Source organism: Helianthus annuus, chromosome 10 (genome assembly GCF_002127325.2).
Source record: "Helianthus annuus cultivar XRQ/B chromosome 10, HanXRQr2.0-SUNRISE, whole genome shotgun sequence".
Lineage (NCBI taxonomy): Eukaryota > Viridiplantae > Streptophyta > Magnoliopsida > Asterales > Asteraceae > Helianthus > Helianthus annuus.
The window spans coordinates 70125557-70144777 of NC_035442.2; positions in this window are offsets into that span (position 1 = coordinate 70125557).

Sequence of the window (19221 nt, forward strand, 5' to 3'; positions counted from 1 at the left end):
CTATTAGTTTGTGCTTGTTTAGGGTCGTAAGGTAAGCGGTCTAAACAACCGCTTACACTTCCGAACCCGACCCGTTGGGTCGATCTTTAGGATCCGATCAAGCTTAGTAAGTGATCATAGATTCATAGGGAATAACCACTGAGGTTATAACCTTATGATCACCTAGGATTGGTTAGTCATTTGCTAGTTAGCTTGTATGCCCATAGGAAATGACCAAAATGCCCTTTTGAAGCTAAAATCCATATTTTGATTATGTGAACATATTTTCGACATATAATCTGATTTAGTAACATGTATAGGGATAATTGGGCATGTAAGACTTGACATAGCACATAATTAACCATCCGAACATAGTTTTACGCAAACGACGCATTATAGTGGCTTATACTACCATAATGGGTCGAAACGGGTCAAAAGCACTTAGGTAGACCTTCCAAATCAGAATGCTAGCTCTATTAAATCATACCATATGAGTTGCAATACTCATTTGATTTATAGAACTTCATTCTATCCTATCTCCCGATTTAGGATCCGATTGTTTAACATAGTGATCCATACTAGGTGCCACTTGATTCCTTGATTTCCCGAGCTTGGTTAGGACACTTAATCAAGGATACTTGCAATCTCAAGTGAGTACATAGTCCCCTCTTTTACTGTTTTCAATTGTTTTGGGGTGAAACATATATGCCTATCTGTTATTTTCCTGATTTTAAACTATATGATTACACATGCTTAATACATATTCTTTTGACAAATTAAACAATTACCTATGGTTTAAACACTGATTTTCCAAAACTTAATAAACAAATTGTTGGATTGTTCCATTTTTATACATTCACCCAGCCGATTGGTAGTATGATATAGCGCTATAGGACTAGACACCCCATTCCTGTTGTATGGAATGTCAGAAACCAAATTTTAACCAAATAGAAATTGCCTTTGTGGTGTTTCTATAGTCTCCAAAGTGTAGTTTGATACACTAAGGCATGATTGAATACCAAATCACACTCTTTTTGTATATGTTGATATACTACAAAAGTACAGTTTGATGTGCTCTCAAATGTGATCTACCAAAGTATATTTTGATATACTAAGTACAAAATCCAACATATGTTTTAACATACTACTTTGTTAATTACCAAAAGCATAGTTTGATATGCTACTATTTACCAAAGTATAGTTTGATATACTACCAATCTTGTTATTTTAAACCAAAGTATATTTTGATATACTATCCAAAGCATAGTTTGATATGCTACTGTTTACTAAAGTATAGTTTGATATACTACCTACTTTGTTATTTCATAAACCAAAGTATAATTTGATATACTACCAATACTTTTATCCTTAAACTAAAGTATACTCGAGATATACTACCTAATCTTATATTTTAATTACTAAAGTATATTTCGATATACTACCTATTAACTATTTCAAAACTAAAGTATACTTTGTTATACTATTTATACAAACTTTCCAAAACCAAAGTATATTTTGTATATACTATAAACCCTTTTACAAAACGACACGTTTTCAGAAACAAAACTTTTTACATTGGATTCATGGCTATTTTGAAAACATAAAACCTTTTCCTCCTTTATCCAAAGCCATGAATCAAATTCATAAAATCCTATGTTACTCACAGGCATTTTTATGCTGACGTACCTATTTTCATATATATTTCAGGTACTGCTTTGTGATGATTGTTGATGCATGCTATGTGACAACTCGTATTTTGAACCTACTTTTGTGTAACGTTACGTGATTATGTGAACTCTATTTGAATAACATGTTATACGTGCCTTGTGTGAAATTGTGATTATTTGTTTATATGCTTGCGTGACCCACTCGACTACACAAGCCCATTCGGGCCACACACATCCGACTCGAGACTATGGGGCAGCCCAAGAGAGGGTTCGGCCCATCCCCTAATCGCATAAACTTTGAGATATGGTAACTATCTCACACTTTTACAAAACATCCTCACACACACAAACCCTAGAACACACTCTCTCTCTCTCGACTCGGAACCAAGGCAGCCGAACACCCCATCTCTCTCGAAGTTTTGTTTCGGATCATTCCTTCTCTAACCGGTTAGTGTGTGTTTACCGATTTCATGTTTATGGATGTTGTGATAAGCATGCTTTATGTGATGATGTTGTTATTAATCGGATTGCATGATCTAGAATTTCTGTTAGCATGATTGACTATGATGTTTCTTAGTGTTCATGTTAATCGGCTCACATACATATTGATAGGATTGCATGTTTTAGAACCGAATGGATAATAAAATCGGCTGTTACATGTATGAGTATGATCCGATTGTAATTGTCCTTGATGTTAATGATATGAACGAGTATGAATATGCATGATTCCTGGATAATACCCTTGTTTGATCGAATAGTAATTAAGTTTGAAACTGTTGATTTGTTGATTGATCTGAATTGTGAAACTGCCAAATCTGTTTGCTAACATTACGGAATTGATAAACTGGAATTATGGAAAGTTGTTACAATTTGCTTGTCTCGACCAGGGTTGCGAGTCGAGAACCCTTAGTCTCGACTCGAGACCACAACACTCGCACACAAACAACACAACTCGAGACCAGCGTTTGCGAGTCCCATTGCGACTCGAGACCGTGTAGTCTCGACTTGACCATGACAACTCGAGACCTCCTTTGTTGCGACTCGAGATCTCTAGTCTCGACTCGAGACCAGCTGCACATGCACATTGTTTGGACTTACACTGTCACGAGCCCAATTGATTGGGCCGGATACTTGGACTTGTTTGCGTGTCTGCTATTGGACTGCTATGAAGTACTTGTGCATGCCATGACTTTACTTGTGTACATTACGTGTAGAACCTATGTGCTATGTTTGAATACGAACCTGACTTGTATGATAACCATGCTAGGACGTGGTTGATCACCATATAGCTTACTTGAACTTTCGGTGTATCTGCCGAGCAAACCAAGGTGAGTTCACACAGCCAAGGCATGGGTTCCTGGGTGGGAATGGGATTGGATGACTTATTGTATATACTCGGATGATAGAACCTAACGACAAGATACGACTAGACTAGTAACACTTATTGAACTGATCTTCGCACACCTGCCAAGGGTTGGCCGCGATATTATGACTGACTTCGCAAACCTGCCTTAGGAAGGCCGCGAACTAAATTTACAAATCTTCGCACACCTTCCTGGGGGCCGCGATACGAATAAACCTAGTCTAGAATACTTGGGAAAAACATCCCCTAATGTCTTCGCATACCTGCCTGGGAGGCCGCGATGGAAACTGATACGATATATGACATAACGAACGAACATACTACTACTCACACTATACTATTACTGAACTGTTAACTGTGAACTCGCTCAACTAGTTGTTGACTCTCTGCTGCATGCCTTGCAGGACCTTAGGTACTTATGGAGCTTGCACAGGGAGGAGCAGGTCGTTGTGGGCAATGGATCGTGAATGCTTATGACATTTCATACATTATTATTTATGTTGGGTTTTACTTACATGCTTCCGCTACTTAAACAAAGTTTGGTTTGAACATCAATCGTATTGAACTGGGTTTTATGAATTACTTTAACTACTATACACTATGTTTGATATGATTGATGGCTTGATCCTGGTCATGTCACACCTCCAAGCGGTGGTACTCCGCATGTGGATTTTGGGGGTGTGACAGATTGGTATCAGAGCCATTGGTTATAGAGAACTAGGTTTTAATATGGGAAAACGTTTTATTAAAACCAGACTATGACCAGAACAGTGCTCTCAACGATCCACAACGACGCTTCGCTCCACGTGCAAGACTCAACATCCTAGGTAATATGGTTTATGTTTATTACCTGCTTGCTAGAATTTCGCAGAACTTTGCTCGTAGTATGCTTAGATACACATGACCCTATTGCATGAGAATACCTATGTGCTTACACTCTTCTGTCATCGCACTACTCGCGAACCATTCTCACTTATGCTACTTTTACGATGAAGATCATGTCTGGACGAATTAACATGACTCAAGCCCAGTTGACGGCTCTCATTAACGAACAAGTTGTTGCGGCATTTGCAGCCGCACAAGCAGGAGGTATATCCTGTAGTCATAACTCACACTAGGATCTTTAGATCCTACACTCCTAAACCAACTCTTGTGTTTAACTTTGCCCTAATCGTACACAATAGGTCAGCACGCACCGCAACCAGTCTGCACTTTCAAGAACTTCATGGACTGTTGTCCAAGTACGTTCAGTGGCACGGAAGGAGCAGTGGGACTACTCCATTGGTTTGAGAAGCTCGAGTCAGTGTTCGAGATGTGTGAATGCCCTGAGGCTCGCAGGGTCAAGTACGCCACTGGTACGTTGGAAGGAATCGCGCTAACCTGGTGGAACGCGTAAGTTCAGATTCTAGGGTTGGCAGCTGCTAACGCCACACCTTGGAACGATTTTAAAGAACTGATCAAACAAGAATACTGCACGCGGGATGACATCCACAAGTTGGAGGATGAGTTTTATCATTTGAAAATGACGGGGTCAGAAATTGAAGCTTACACGAAACGGTCGAATGAACTGGCCATCTTGTGTCCAACCATGGTGGACCCTCCAATCAAGCGTATCGAGTTGTACCTCAAGGGTCTAGCATCAGAAATTCAGAGCCATGTTACATCGGCAAACCTCGACAATATTCAAGACATTCAGCGTCTTGCTCATCGCCTTACAGATCAGGCGGTGGAACAGAACAAGCTGCCCAAACGCATCAGTGCTACCACTACTGTTGTCACTACTTCTGCTACTCCCAGTGACAACAAGAGAAAATGGGAGGGGGATTCCAGCAAGGGATCAGTCTCTGTTCAGTCTCAAGCATAGCAGCGCAAGACAAATGACTACCAGAGTCCGAATCAGCAATCATCAGGCAGTCAGGGACAGGGCGGATATCGGGGAATTCACCCATGGTGTAGTAGGTGCAACAAACACCACAGTGGAAGATGTCGCAGGGAGCGTTGTCAAAGATGCCTCAAGATGGGTCATGAGGCCAAGGATTGTAGAAGTGCGCGACCAGCAAATCAGAACCAGCAACTCCCACCGCCAGCTCCACAGAACCAGCAGCAGCAGCCACAGCATGGAAACCGGGGATGTTTCCAGTGTGGGGCTGAAGGCCACTTCAAACGTGATTGCCCTCAATTGAACTAGAACCAAAATCGCAACAACAACAATAACCAGGGCAATGGGAACAACAACAATGGCAACGAAGCTCGAGGTCGTGCTTTCGTGCTAGGTCAGGGCGACGCAAGGGAATGATCCCAATGTGGTTATGGGTAAGTTTCTCCTCGACGATATTTATGTTACTGTTTTGTTTGATTCGGGTGCTGATACAAGTTATATGTCCATGAAAATGAGTAAATTGTTAAAACGTGCACCAACACCCCTAAACACCAAGCATGTAGTAGAGTTAGCTAATGGTAAGAATCTAGAAGCCACGCATGTAGTCAGGGGTTGTAATATTGTCTTAGCCGGTCAAGCGTTCTCCATCGACCTTATTCCCATAGTTTTGGGTAGTTTCGACATCGTCATTAGGATGGATTGGTTATCCGAACATCACGCGGAGATCTTGTGCAAAGAGAAGATTGTTCGCATCCCTCGTTCTGGTCTGGAACCTCTCGAAGTTCAAGGCGACAAGAGTGGTGCTGTGGTTGGCATCATCTCCTTCTTGAAGGCTCAGAAGTGTTTACGGAAGGGTCACACCGCTATTTTGGCACTCGTTACTAATGCATCTGTGAAGGAAAAGAAGTTAGAGGACATTCCAGTGGTACGCGACTTCCCTCATGTGTTTCCTGAAGATTTACCTGGTCTACCGCCTCATCGCCAGGTCGAGTTTCAAATCGAGCTAGCACTAGGAGCAGCACCCATAGCTCGAGCACCGTATCGTTTAGCTCCAACCGAACTGGAAGAACTGTCAAAGCAGTTACAAGAGCTCTTGGAAAAGGGTTTTATTCGTCCAAGCTCTTCGCCTTGGGGAACTCCAGTATTATTTGTGAAGAAGAAGGACGGTACCTTCAGGATGTGCATCGACTACCGTGAACTGAACAAGGTGACGGTGAAGAACCATTATCCTCTTCCACGCATAGACGACTTGTTCGACCAGTTGCAAGGGTCGTGCTACTATTCCAAGATCGACTTGAGGTCAGGTTACCATCAGCTGAGAGTCCGAGAGGAGGACGTCTCCAAGACAGCATTCAGACTCATTACGGTCACTACGAGTTTCTTGTCATGCCGTTCGGGTTAACGAACGCGCCTGCCGTATTTATGGATCTTATGAACAGGGTGTGCAAACCCTACTTAGACAAGTTTGTGATTGTTTTCATCGACGACATCCTGATCTACTCCAAGAGTCAGGGGGAACATGAGCATCATTTACGATTGATCTTGGAACTCCTTCGAAAGGAACAACTGTATGCCAAGTTTTCAAAATGTGACTTCTGGCTTCGTGAAGTCCATTTCCTAGGCCACGTGGTAAATAAGGATGGGATCCATGTTGATCCATCCAAGGTAGATTCGATCTGGAACTGGCCTGCACCGCGTACACCAACGGAAATACGCCAATTCTTGGGTTTGGTGGGTTATTACAGGCGATTCATCAAGGACTTTTCAAAGATTGCTCAGCCGCTTACACTACTGACATAGAAGGGTGTCGCCTACCGTTGGGGCAACACTTAGGAAACTGCTTTTCAGCACTTAAAGGATAGACTTTGCAGTGCACCTATTCTCTCATTGCCAGAGGGCACAGACGACTTCGTGGTTTACTGTGATGCATCCATTCAGGGTCTTGGATGTGTATTAATGCAGCGCGACAAGGTCATTGCTTACGCTTCGCGCCAACTCAAGGTTCACAAACGGGACTACACGACACACGATTTAGAGCTGGGAGCTGTTGTTTTTGCGCTTAAGATATGGCGACACTACCTGTACGGTACCAAGTGCACTATCTACACCGATCACAGGAGTCTCGAGCATATCTTCAAGCAGAAAGAATTGAACATGCGTCAACGTCGATGGGTCGAACTTCTGAACGATTACGAATGCGCTATCAAGTACCATCCAGGCAAAGCCAATGTTGTGGCGGACGCTCTCAGTCGAAAAGATACTGCACCTAGGCGTGTACGAGCCTTACAGCTCACCATTCAGTCTAGTCTTCCTGCACAGATACGAGATGCTCAGATAGAAGCATTGAAACCAGAAAACGTCAAGTGAAGCCCTACGCGGCTCGAGGCAACGATTAGAACAGAAGGGAGACGGCGCCTACTATGTAACGGGGCGTATTTGGGTCCCACTGTATGGCGGTCTACGCGAACTTGTGATGGATGAAGCTCACAAGTCTCGCTACTCGGTACATCCAGGGTCGGATAAAATGTACCACGACATTAAGACTACTTATTGGTGGCCTAGCATGAAGGCCCACATTGCCACTTATGTCGGCAAATGCTTGACCTGTGCAAGAGTCAAGGCAGAATATCAGAAACCAGTAGGCTTACTTCAGCAACCAAAGATACCACAGTGGAAATGGGAGGAAATTTCCATGGATTTTGTTACCGGCCTGCCTAGATCTCAGCGTGGTAACGATACTATTTGGGTGATCGTGGATCGACTCACCAAGTCTGCTCACTTCTTGGCAATCAAAGAAACGGACAAGTTTTCCACACTTGCAGACATATACTTGAAGGAAGTAGTCTCAAGGCACGGGGTGCCCACCTCTATCATTTCGGATCGCGATGCACGATTCACTTCAGAACTATGGCAAGCAATGCACAAAGCTTTTGGCTCACAGTTAGACATGAGCACAGAATATCACCCTCAGGCGGATGGACAGTCTGAACGCACGATACAAACTCTAGGAGACATGCTTCGGGCATGTGTTATCGATTTCGGCAACGGCTGGGAAAAGCATCTCCCTTTAGTGGAGTTTTCGTACAATAACAGCTATCACACCAGCATCCAAGCCGCTCCATTCGAGGCATTGTACGAACGTAAATGCCGGTCACCTCTCTGTTGGGCAGAGGTGGGGGATAGTCAGATCACGGGTCCAGAACTTATAGTGGACACCACGGAAAAGATTGCACAGATAAGACAACACATGGCGGCAGCACGCGATCGTCAGAAAAGCTACGCGGATAAGCGTAGAAAGCCTCTGGAATTTCAGGTCGGGGACCAGGTTTTACTTAAAGTCTCACCCTGGAAGGGTGTGGTTCGTTTTGGCAAACGAGGCAAGCTCAATCCACGGTATGTCGGACCGTTCGAGATTATAGAAAGAATAGGCAAAGTAGCCTACAGACTAAACCTACCAGCAGAACTCGGGGCAGTTCACAACGTATTCCATGTGTCGAATCTGAAGAAATACCTGTCAGATGAGACCCTCGTAATCCCTTTGAAAGAGCTCACTATCGACAAACAGTTGCACTTCGTCGAGGAACCAGTTGAAATCACGGACCGGGATGTTAAGGTCCTCAAACACAAGAGAATCCCTCTTGTTCGAGTTCGTTGGAACTCCCGACGTGGCCCAGAGTACACCTGGGAACGTGAAGACCAGATGACAGAAAAGTATCCCCAGTTATTCGGAACCAATGCAACCACTACTGAGGCTGAAGCTACTACTGCGGAATTTCGGGACGAAATTCCAAATCAACGGGGGGAGGATGTGACACCCCAGGAAAACCAGTGAACGATACAACTTACCTAGTTTCCTTAGTGAGTGCGTACCAAATTTCGGGACAAAATTTCTTTTTAGTTGGGGATAATGTGACAACTCGTATTTTGAACCTACTTTTGTGTAACGTTACGTGATTATGTGAACTCTATTTGAATAACATGTTATACGTGCCTTGTGTGAAATTGTGAATATTTTTTTATATGCTTGCGTGACCCACTCGACTACACAAGCCCATTCGGGCCACACACATCCGACTCGAGACCATGGGGCAGCCCAAGAGAGGGTTCGGCCCATCCCCTAATCGCATAAACTTTGAGATGTGGTAACTATCTCACACTTTTACAAAACATCCTCACACACACAAACCCTAGAACACACTCTCTCTCTCTCGACTCGGAACCAAGGCAGCCGAACACCCCATCTCTCTCGAAGTTTTGTTTCGGATCATTCCTTCTCTAACCGGTTAGTGTGTGTTTACCGATTTCATGTTTATGGATGTTGTGATAAGCATGCTTTATGTGATGATGTTGTTATTAATCGGATTGCATGATCTAGAATTTCTGTTAGCATGATTGACTATGATGTTTCTTAGTGTTCATGCTAATCGGCTCACATACATATTGATAGGATTGCATGTTTTAGAACCGAATGGATAATAAAATCGGCTGTTACATGTATGAGTATGATCCGATTGTGATTGTCCTTGATGTTAATGATATGAACGAGTATGAATATGCATGATTCCTGGATAAAACCCTTGTTTGATCGAATAGTAATTAAGTTTGAAACTGTTGATTTGTTGATTGATCTGAATTGTGAAACTGCCAAATCTGTTTGCTAACATTACGGAATTGATAAACTGGAATTATGGAAAGTTGTTACAATTTGCTTGTCTCGACCAGGGTTGCGAGTCGAGAACCCTTAGTCTCGACTCGAGACCACAACACTCGCACACAAACAGCACAACTCGAGACCAGCGTTTGCGAGTCCCATTGCGACTCGAGACCGTGTAGTCTCGACTTGACCATGACAACTCGAGACCTCCTTTGTTGCGACTCGAGATCTCTAGTCTCGACTCGAGACCAGCTACACATGCACATTGTTTGGACTTACACTGTCACGAGCCCAATTGATTGGGCCGGATACTTGGACTTGTTTGCGTGTCTGCTATTGGACTGCTATGAAGTACTTGTGCATGCCATGATTTTACTTGTGTATATTACGTGTAGAACCTATGTGCTATGTTTGAATACGAACCTGACTTGTATGATAACCATGCTAGGACGTGGTTCATCACCATATAGCTTACTTGAACTTTCTGTGTATCTGCCGAGCAAACCAAGGTGAGTTCACACAGCCAAGGCATGGGTTCCCGGGTGGGAATGGGATTGGATGACTTATTGTATATACTCGGATGATAGAACCTAACGACAAGATACGACTAGACTAGTAACACTTATTGAACTGATCTTCGCACACCTGCCAAGGGTTGGCCGCGATATTATGACTGACTTCGCAAACCTGCCTTAGGAAGGCCGCGAACTAAATTTACAAATCTTCGCACACCTGCCTGGGGGGCCGCGATACGAATAAACCTAGTCTAGAATACTTGGTAAAAACATCCCCTAATGTCTTCGCATACCTGCCTGGGAGGCCGCGATGGAAACTGATACGATATATGACATAACGAACGAACATACTACTACTCACACTATACTATTACTGAACTGTTAACTGTGAACTCGCTCAACTAGTTGTTGACTCTCTGCTGCATGCCTTGCAGGACCTTAGGTACTTATGGAGCTTGCACAGGGAGGAGCAGGTCGTTGTGGGCAATGGATCGTGAATGCTTATGACATTTCATACATTATTATTTATGTTGGGTTTTACTTACATGCTTCCGCTACTTAAACAAAGTTTGGTTTGAACATCAATCGTATTGAACTGGGTTTTATGAATTACTTTAACTACTATACACTATGTTTGATATGATTGATGGCTTGATCCTGGTCATGTCACGCCTCCAAGCGGTGGTACTCCGCATGTGGTTTTTGGGGGTGTGACATGCTACACATAGGATGGACTTGTGCCTTAGCGACTTTAAAACTGAGAAACAATTATTTGTATTTATCTGAATTGTACCAAAACATTGAGTTCAATAATTTAATAAAACAAAACTATTTGATCCATGGTTGTGAAATAATGATTTTGTTACAACACTCCCCGACGTTTCCGCCATGATTTGTTGTTTTACGTGGTCGGGGTGTGACAGGAGATTCAGAAGCTGGAAACTGAATACTGGCACTTAAAAATGGAAGGTCCCAAAATCGCGGAGTATGTTCAGAGATTCCACGACCTGTCTCATGTGGTAACTTATATGGTTACACAGAAATTTAAGCGAATCGAGCGCTTTATTTGGGGTTTAGCTCCTCAGATCATGAGTATGGTCACTACTTCCAAGCCTGCGACAATCACAGAGGCCATCGATCTGAGCGTGGCTCTTACTAAGGAGGCTATCCACCAAAACAAGTTTTCAAATGTTGAGCAAAAGAAGAGGGAGACTCATATAGAGTCGTCTGGCGAGAACAAAAGGAAGTTCTCGAACTTCAAACAGGGTACAAGCGGTGATGGCAAGAAAGGAGAATCAAGCACACCGGTTCAAGCTACAACCGGTGCTGGAAAGAAAGGAAAGGGTTATATGGGTACACCCCCCAAGTGTAACATCTGCCAGCGTCACCTTTCTGGCCGGTGTGGGCCAAAAGTATGCGAAGCTTGTGGAAAAGTTGGCCACTTGAAGGATTCCTGTTGGGCTATTGCTGGTCGAGGAGGCCAAAGAGGTTTTGGAAATAGGAACAATAATCGTGGTGGAAATGGAAATCGTGCACAAGGAAACTGTTATGGGTCATTTTCTAAGCGTACATATCCTGACCAATATCCTACCTTTGTTTGTTTATTTGTGACCAGGATGCCGGAAGAGGATATTGCTAATATCTTGGGCGATATCCTGAGATTTATTAATTAAACACGTGCAGGTTAATGGTTGAAAGCTACTAACGGTCATCAGGACTTCTTCTCCTTAAGACTCGGGTGATTTCGTTGTGAGGAAGTCGTTGAACCCGAAAGACTTGGTCCTCAACGTTCGAGTGGGAATATTCGCTGGATTCCGGGAGTTTAGGATAGTTAGTTACTTTACCTTTACTATAAATAGATGTGGCGGATCAGTTTAAGGCACACAATTTTTTCACTAACACTCTCATACACTCTTGCTCTCTAGATTACGGCAGTCACCACACTTGTATCCAACTCACGTTGTAACACTTAGTTGATCCGCACCATATCCTGCACTGTATCCTGATATTTGAAGTAATAGAAGAACAAGGCAGCTGCGATTGTCAGCTCCCGAGGTTTTATGCTGGCGATCTAGATTGATCAAGGGCTTTCCTCGTACATCTCGTGTCATTTACTTTACTTTTTTGCTCATTGTTTGATCACAGATACGACTCTATATCCTGAGCCGTATCCTGAAACTGTTTTAGCAAATAACTCACTTAACATATTTTTGAACACATTTCCTCAGCACACTACCTCACTTAACTAATTTGATCACTAAATTGCTTCGGTAATTTTTGACCAAAACAATTTGGCGCCCACCGTGGGGCAAGTGGTGCTCTCTTTACTAAAAATCTTTGTCAAATCGCTAATCAGTTTTCTATTTTCAAAACTTTTTGCCACATTGTCCGTAATGGCCTCAAGATCAAACATGAGTTCCTCTACTATGTCTGCTATGACTTCTGCTACTACTGGTCCAGTGCTCCCACCACCTCCTCCAAGGATGCAATCTTCTTCGCAGCCTCAGGACATTGTCCCTACTCGGAATATTCAGGGATCTGCTCCGATTTTGGCTTCTAATGATGAAATTCTAACCTTATTTGGGAGTGTGCAGGAACAGATGAGGCAACAACAGGAAACAAACCAGATGCTGTTAAGGGAGATACAACTCCTGAAGTCCGGCTCGAGCAGACCTGCTGAGGATACCGTCACTCTATTACAGCCCAGAGCTTTGAACTTTAGCTCAGCTGTGTATACTGAGGATAATAGGGGGAATATTGTTCCCAGCCTTCCTCAGAATCATACTCCTGAAATACCCTCCTCGGTTAGGATGTCAACCGTGAGGAGCTCAGGATATGCTTCGGGATATGGGCAGAACCCTCCGACTGGTAATGTATCTAATAATAATAATGCTATTGCCACTAACAGTGTTGGATCTTTGCAGGATACAGCTATAACGTCAGAATTATCCAGGGAACTTCAGAAGCTAAAGGATATGATATCCAGTGTATCTGGGGTGGTGCAGCCAATTCCTGAAGTATCCCAGGATAGCCACAGGATATCTCGGTTCGTACATCCTATATGTGATGCTGAAATCCCAAAAAGATTTCAGACTCCGAACATGAAGCTTTACGAGGGAACCACGGATCCTGAAGAGCATATTGCCCAATATAGGGAAAGGATGGAGATCAACCCTATCCCTCCGGATCTCAAGGAAGCTTGCCTGTGAAAGGGTTTCGGTTCTACTCTGACAGGACCAGCCTTAAAATGGCTGTTAAATGTTCCTCCACATTCGATTACATCATTTGCCCACTTAGTGAATTTATTTGATAGTCAATTTTCTTGCAGTCGGAGTTTTGAAAAACTAACCAGTGATCTTTACAGGATAACTCAGGGACCTCAGGAATCCTTGAGGGATTATGTGAACAAATTCAGTCGAGAATCCTTGGACATCCCACATCTTGATGTTGCAACAGCTGTGCAAGCTTTTAAGATGGGGTTGCAAAAGGATTCTCAGTTTTATCAGGATCTTGTAATGAATCCCTGCAGGAATCTCGACGAGGCTCGTAATAGGGCTCTAAGATATATTCGATTGGAGGATGACAAGAAAATGCAAGAAAGGATGAATGCATCCTCAACATACGAATCGACTAACAGGAAGTCAGAATCCTCATATAAGCCATATCGCTCAAAGCCGTATGGCAGAAATGATAACAAGAGAGTGAATGCTGTTGAAGACGAGGATCCTGAAGAATATCCTGAATTATCCGAATATTGTTTTTCTGTTAGTATACCTGAACTAATGTATGCTATGCAGGGTTTAGGAGATAAAGCCAGGTGGCCTCGGAAGAATCAACAAAAGGCCGATTGGAAGGATAAATCCAAATGGTGTGCCTTCCATGAAGATTTCGGACATGTTACGGAGGATTGCATCGCCTTGAGGAAGGAAATAAGCTATCTTCTGAGCAAAGGATATCTGAAGGACTTGCTGGGAAAAAAGAAAAAATAAAGGACAGGATCCCGAGAAGGATCCTGAAAAAGCACCCTCACCTCCCGCGGATGCCAAGATAATCAACTTCATTTCGGGAGGATCCGACATTTGTGGGACTTCGTATTCGGCGGCGAAGAGACATGCAAAAGAAGCTAAGGCTGAGAGGGGAGACAAACCTGTCAGGATGACTACCCTCACAACTGACAAGATGATCACGTTTGACGCTGATGACAGGGATACTGTCTAGGATCCTCACCATGATGCTCTAGTAATAACGTTATATGTGGCTAACCATTTTGTACGCAGGATACTGGTTGATAATGGCAGTTCCGTCAACATAATCCAACTGGAGACTCTGAAGAGAATGAATGTGTCTCCAATGGATATTACTTCGAAGTCTACTGTGCTCGTTGGTTTCAGTGGAGAAGCTAAGAACACAGTGGGAGAGATAAAGCTGCCTGTATATGTTGAAGGAGTCAACAAGATACAACTTTCTGTGTGATGGATTCTCTATCCTGCTATAACATCATCCTAGGAAGACCGTGGATTCACGATATGAAGGCCGTACCATCAACATATCACCAATGCATCAAGATCCCTACCCCTTGGGGAGTTGTCAAGATCGATAGTGATCAGCAAGAGGCGAAAGAATGTTACTCATCCTCAATGAAATCCTCAACCAAACCAAGTGCAGCATAGCAATTAAAGATGCGGGCCCAGGATATCATGGAGAATCCGGAGCAGGATGTAAAGAAAGTTATCCTGGACCAGGATAATCCTGATATCTCGGTGCTCGTAGGAACCAATATCCCGCAAGATATTGAAGAACAATTAACTAACTTTCTGAAATGCAGGATGTCAACGTTCACATGGAAGCATGAGGATATGACAGGTATATCCAAACATATTATCACTCACAAGCTTGGAATTGACAGGTCATACAAGCCTGTACAACAAAAGAGAAGGAAATTCGCCCCTGAACGAAATGCAATTATCCAAGAGGAAGTTGAAAGATTATTGAAGTCCAGGATGATTAGGGAAGTCAAATTCCCTAGAGGGTTAGCAAATGTGGTAGTGGTTCAAATGAAGAATGGGAAGTGGAGAGTCTGTGTGGATTACACAGACCTGAACAAAGCTTGTCCAAAAGACCCATTCCCTCTGCCTCATATAGACTCGATGGTGGATGCCACTGCCGGTCATGAAATGTTGACCTTCATGGATGCATCCTCAGGATTCCAGCAAATTCAAATGGAACCTTCGGACCAGGAGGATACTGCTTTCATGACACCAACAGGTATTTACTGTTATACTGCTATGCCTTTCGGTTTGAAAAATGCAGGTGCAACGTACCAGAGATTGGTGAACATGATGTTTAAAGACAAACTGGGGACCACCATGGAGGTGTACATTGACGATATGGTGGTCAAATCCAAGAAAGCTGAGGATCATCTCCGGGATATTAAAGGAGCATTCGATATCCTGGACCAGTATAATATGAAACTTAATCCTGCAAAGTGCCATTTTGGAGTGGGGGCAGGAAAGTTTTTAGGATACATGGTGACAAAAAGAGGGATAGAGGCAAGTCCGGAGCAGATCAAAGTTATCTTGGATATAAAGTCACCCTCGAATATGAAGGATGTTCAACGGTTAACAGGACGAGTGGCAGCCTTAAATAGGTTTATCTCAAGATCCTCGGAAAGGTGTAAAGAATTCTATGATATTCTGAAAAAGAATAAGAAATTTGAATGGGGCGAGAAGCATGAAGCAGCCCTGCAGGATTTGAAGCAGTATCTCTCAACCCGCCTCTATTGATGAAGCCCGAGGGTGGTGAACCATTATCCCTGTATCTTGCAGTATCAGGGAATGCAGTAAGTGCAGTACTCGTAAAGGATCACGAAGGTCAGCAGTATCCTGTCTATTATGTTAGCAAAAGTTTATTAGATGCTGAAACTAGATATTCTCACCTAGAAAAGCTAATATTGGCTCTAGTAATGGCATCAACAAAGCTTAGACATTATTTTGAAACACATAGGATTCATGTTAAAACTAATTATCCTGTTAAAAATGTGCTTAGAAAACCGGAGATGTCAGGTAGGATGGCTAAGTGGTCGGTAAAGTTAAGTGCCTATGATTTAATATATGAACCTAGAAATGCAATAAAGTCTCAGGCTCTAGCAGACTTTGTGGCTGATTTCAGTAGTGATATTCAAAATGAAGTAGACCTAGAAGTGCAACAACTAGGAGAAAACTTAGAATCCTGGACATTATATACTGATGGTGCATCTAATGTAAGGGGTGTAGGTTTAGGTATACTACTAAAATCTCCACAGGGGGACATAATACCCCAGGCTGTTAGATGTGAATTCCCTGCTACTAACAATGAGGCAGAATATGAAGCTTTAATTGCAGGATTAGAACTGGCTAAGAATATGAATATCAAGAATTTGCAAGTATATGTTGATTCCTTGTTAATTACTAATCATTTTAATGGATCCTATGCAGACAAGGGTGAGAAACTAATTGAATACCTTGGTATTCTTAAAAGATTAGCACGATATTTCGATATTTTTACACTTGAACAGGTACCAAGAGAGGATAACGCCGAAGTAGACGCATTGGCAAACTTGGGATCATCAATCAGGATACCAGAAGGGACTCCAATACCGATATTACATATCCTGTATCCTGCAACTGATTCTCAGGATAAAGAAGTAGCAGGTATTCAGAATCCTGGAGCGGTGTATCCTGAAGAGGATCCTAAACCCTGGACGACTCCAATCATGAGATATCTCAAGGAAGGACATATCCCCGAGGATGAAAATCCTAAGGCATTTAGGATGAAGGTATCACGATTCACTATTATAAATAATATTTTATATAAGAAATCTCTTGCAGGACCATACATGAGATGCTTGGAGGATCCTGAGGCCAAAGAAGTACTTCGGGACATACATGAAGGGGATTGTGGTAACCATACTGGGGGCAGGTCATTATTCTCAAAAGTATTAAGGACAGGATATTATTGGCCAACAATGAGGAAAGATGCCGCAGAGTATGCTCGAAGATGTAATGCGTGTCAAAGACATAGTAACATATTGCATCAGCCCGCTGAACCGCTATATCCTATTGTTTCCCCTTGGCCATTTATGAAGTAGGGCATGGATATAGTAGGAAAATTACCAAAGGCCCCGGGAGGAAAAGTCTTTATGCTAGCAATGACGGATTATTTCTCTAAGTGGGTTGAAGCTGAAGCATTTGTTCAAGTTAGAGACCAAGAAGTAGTATCTTCATAAAGAGGAATATCCTGACCAGATTTGGAGTACCGGCCGAAATAATCTGTGACAATGGTTCTCAGTTTATAAGCAAGAGAACTACTGACTTTTGCAAGAGTTGGGGAATCAAAATGATAACGTCTACTCCGGTACATCCTCAAGCGAATGGACAAGCAGAATCCTCAAACAAGATAATTGTCAATAACTTAAAGAAAAGGCTTGGAGCCAAAAAAGGAAGATGGGCAGAAGAATTATCCTTTGTTCTATGGGCTGATAGGACAACGGTAAAGAATGCAACAGGCCAAACCCCATTTTCCTTGGTATTTGGAGCAGAAGCAATGATTCCGACAGAAATGACAATACCCAATGCAAGATATACCCTAAGCGATCCTGAGCAGAATCCTGAAGCCTTGAGTCAGGATTTAGACACTATAGATGAGAAGAGAGATGCGGCAAGGCTAAGGATGGCAGCATATCAACAGAGAATATCCAGGGCATATAACAAGAACATTAGAACCAGAAGATTTAAGGTTGGAGATTGGGTGCTAAGAAAGGCTTTTCAGAATACTACTAATCCTACCGATGGCAAGTTAGCCCCAAAATGGGAAGGACCATACGAAGTTGAATCAGAAGCAGGAAAAGGAGCATACAGACTCAAGAATATGGAGGGGGATATGCTACCAAGGTCTTGGAATGCTATACACCTCAAGCTCTATTTCAAGTGAGTTTAGAATTTAATTTCTAACTCGGGATGGTATGAATTCTACCTTTTTAAATATGTTTGGTTTAAGTTATTCTTTGTAACCCAATACTGACTTAAGCATCGGAGGGGTGTTAGCCAAGCTAACACCCACCTTAGTTTACAATTTTTTTGCAAGATATGTTCAAGGATGCAGCTCCATGATATGTACTCAGGATAGCTCGAAAGATTAGAGGATTGGCCCCCTCTCTCACGTTTAAGGGATACTGATCCCTTCACAGGTTTAAAGGTATTCACCTTTATTCCGAATTGGGTTTAAACACCCCGCCTGGAGCGCAAGTTATTCAGGGATAGTTCAAGGTGGCGGGACCAGTCCATGTAAAAGTGGCTGACAATTTTGTTACTGTTGGCTATATCCTGAATCCTAAAGGTATATGAGGATTGATCACCCTCTCTCACGAAAGGGTATTTTTATACTCTCTAAGGTTTAAAGGTTTTCACCTTTCTAAGTCTTGGAGTTTATACACTCCCGCCTGTAGCGCACGAAAATTTGGGATTTTCCCCAGGATACAAGGGATTTATCTCCAGTACATTCTTGGGTTTTGCCCTTGGGACGTAAAAAATTGCCTAAAGAATGGGAACTGACATTCAGAAGATTTATAAAGTGTTTGAAGACATTGTACACAGGGGACATTCCCACCAAGGTGGTGGTGTAAAGCTAAAAGGATGGGGCTTGGAACCAATGCACTAAGTACCTTGCACAGGGGACATCTTCATTGGGAGAATTGCAAAGGGATTGAAGTTTGGTAATAGGTTTATATCCTATTTCTGGTATGAGCTTTCCTTTGTAAACGTCGTCTAAGTTTTTAGTAACATTATGTTTTATAAAAGGATAAGTATCCTGACATATTCTCAAAGTCTTTTTCAGGATATTTGATTAGGGTGTTTGAAACTAATGTTAGTTTGGAACTTTGATTATTTAAATATTGTCAAAAACTGGTTCTGGAAAAATAGATTGTTTATCAAAAACTTTCTACAAAGCTGAAGGGATGTTTGGAAGTTCTATCTAATAAAAAGTTTTTACAGTATATCGCTGAGTATACTAATCAGGATATTTTATAAGATAACAGTATGAAATTTTTTGCAAAAGCTAAGAGTTACGCTAAGTAATGCAAGGTAACAGACAATGAGTCAAAAGATAGTTATATTATTAACAGGTCA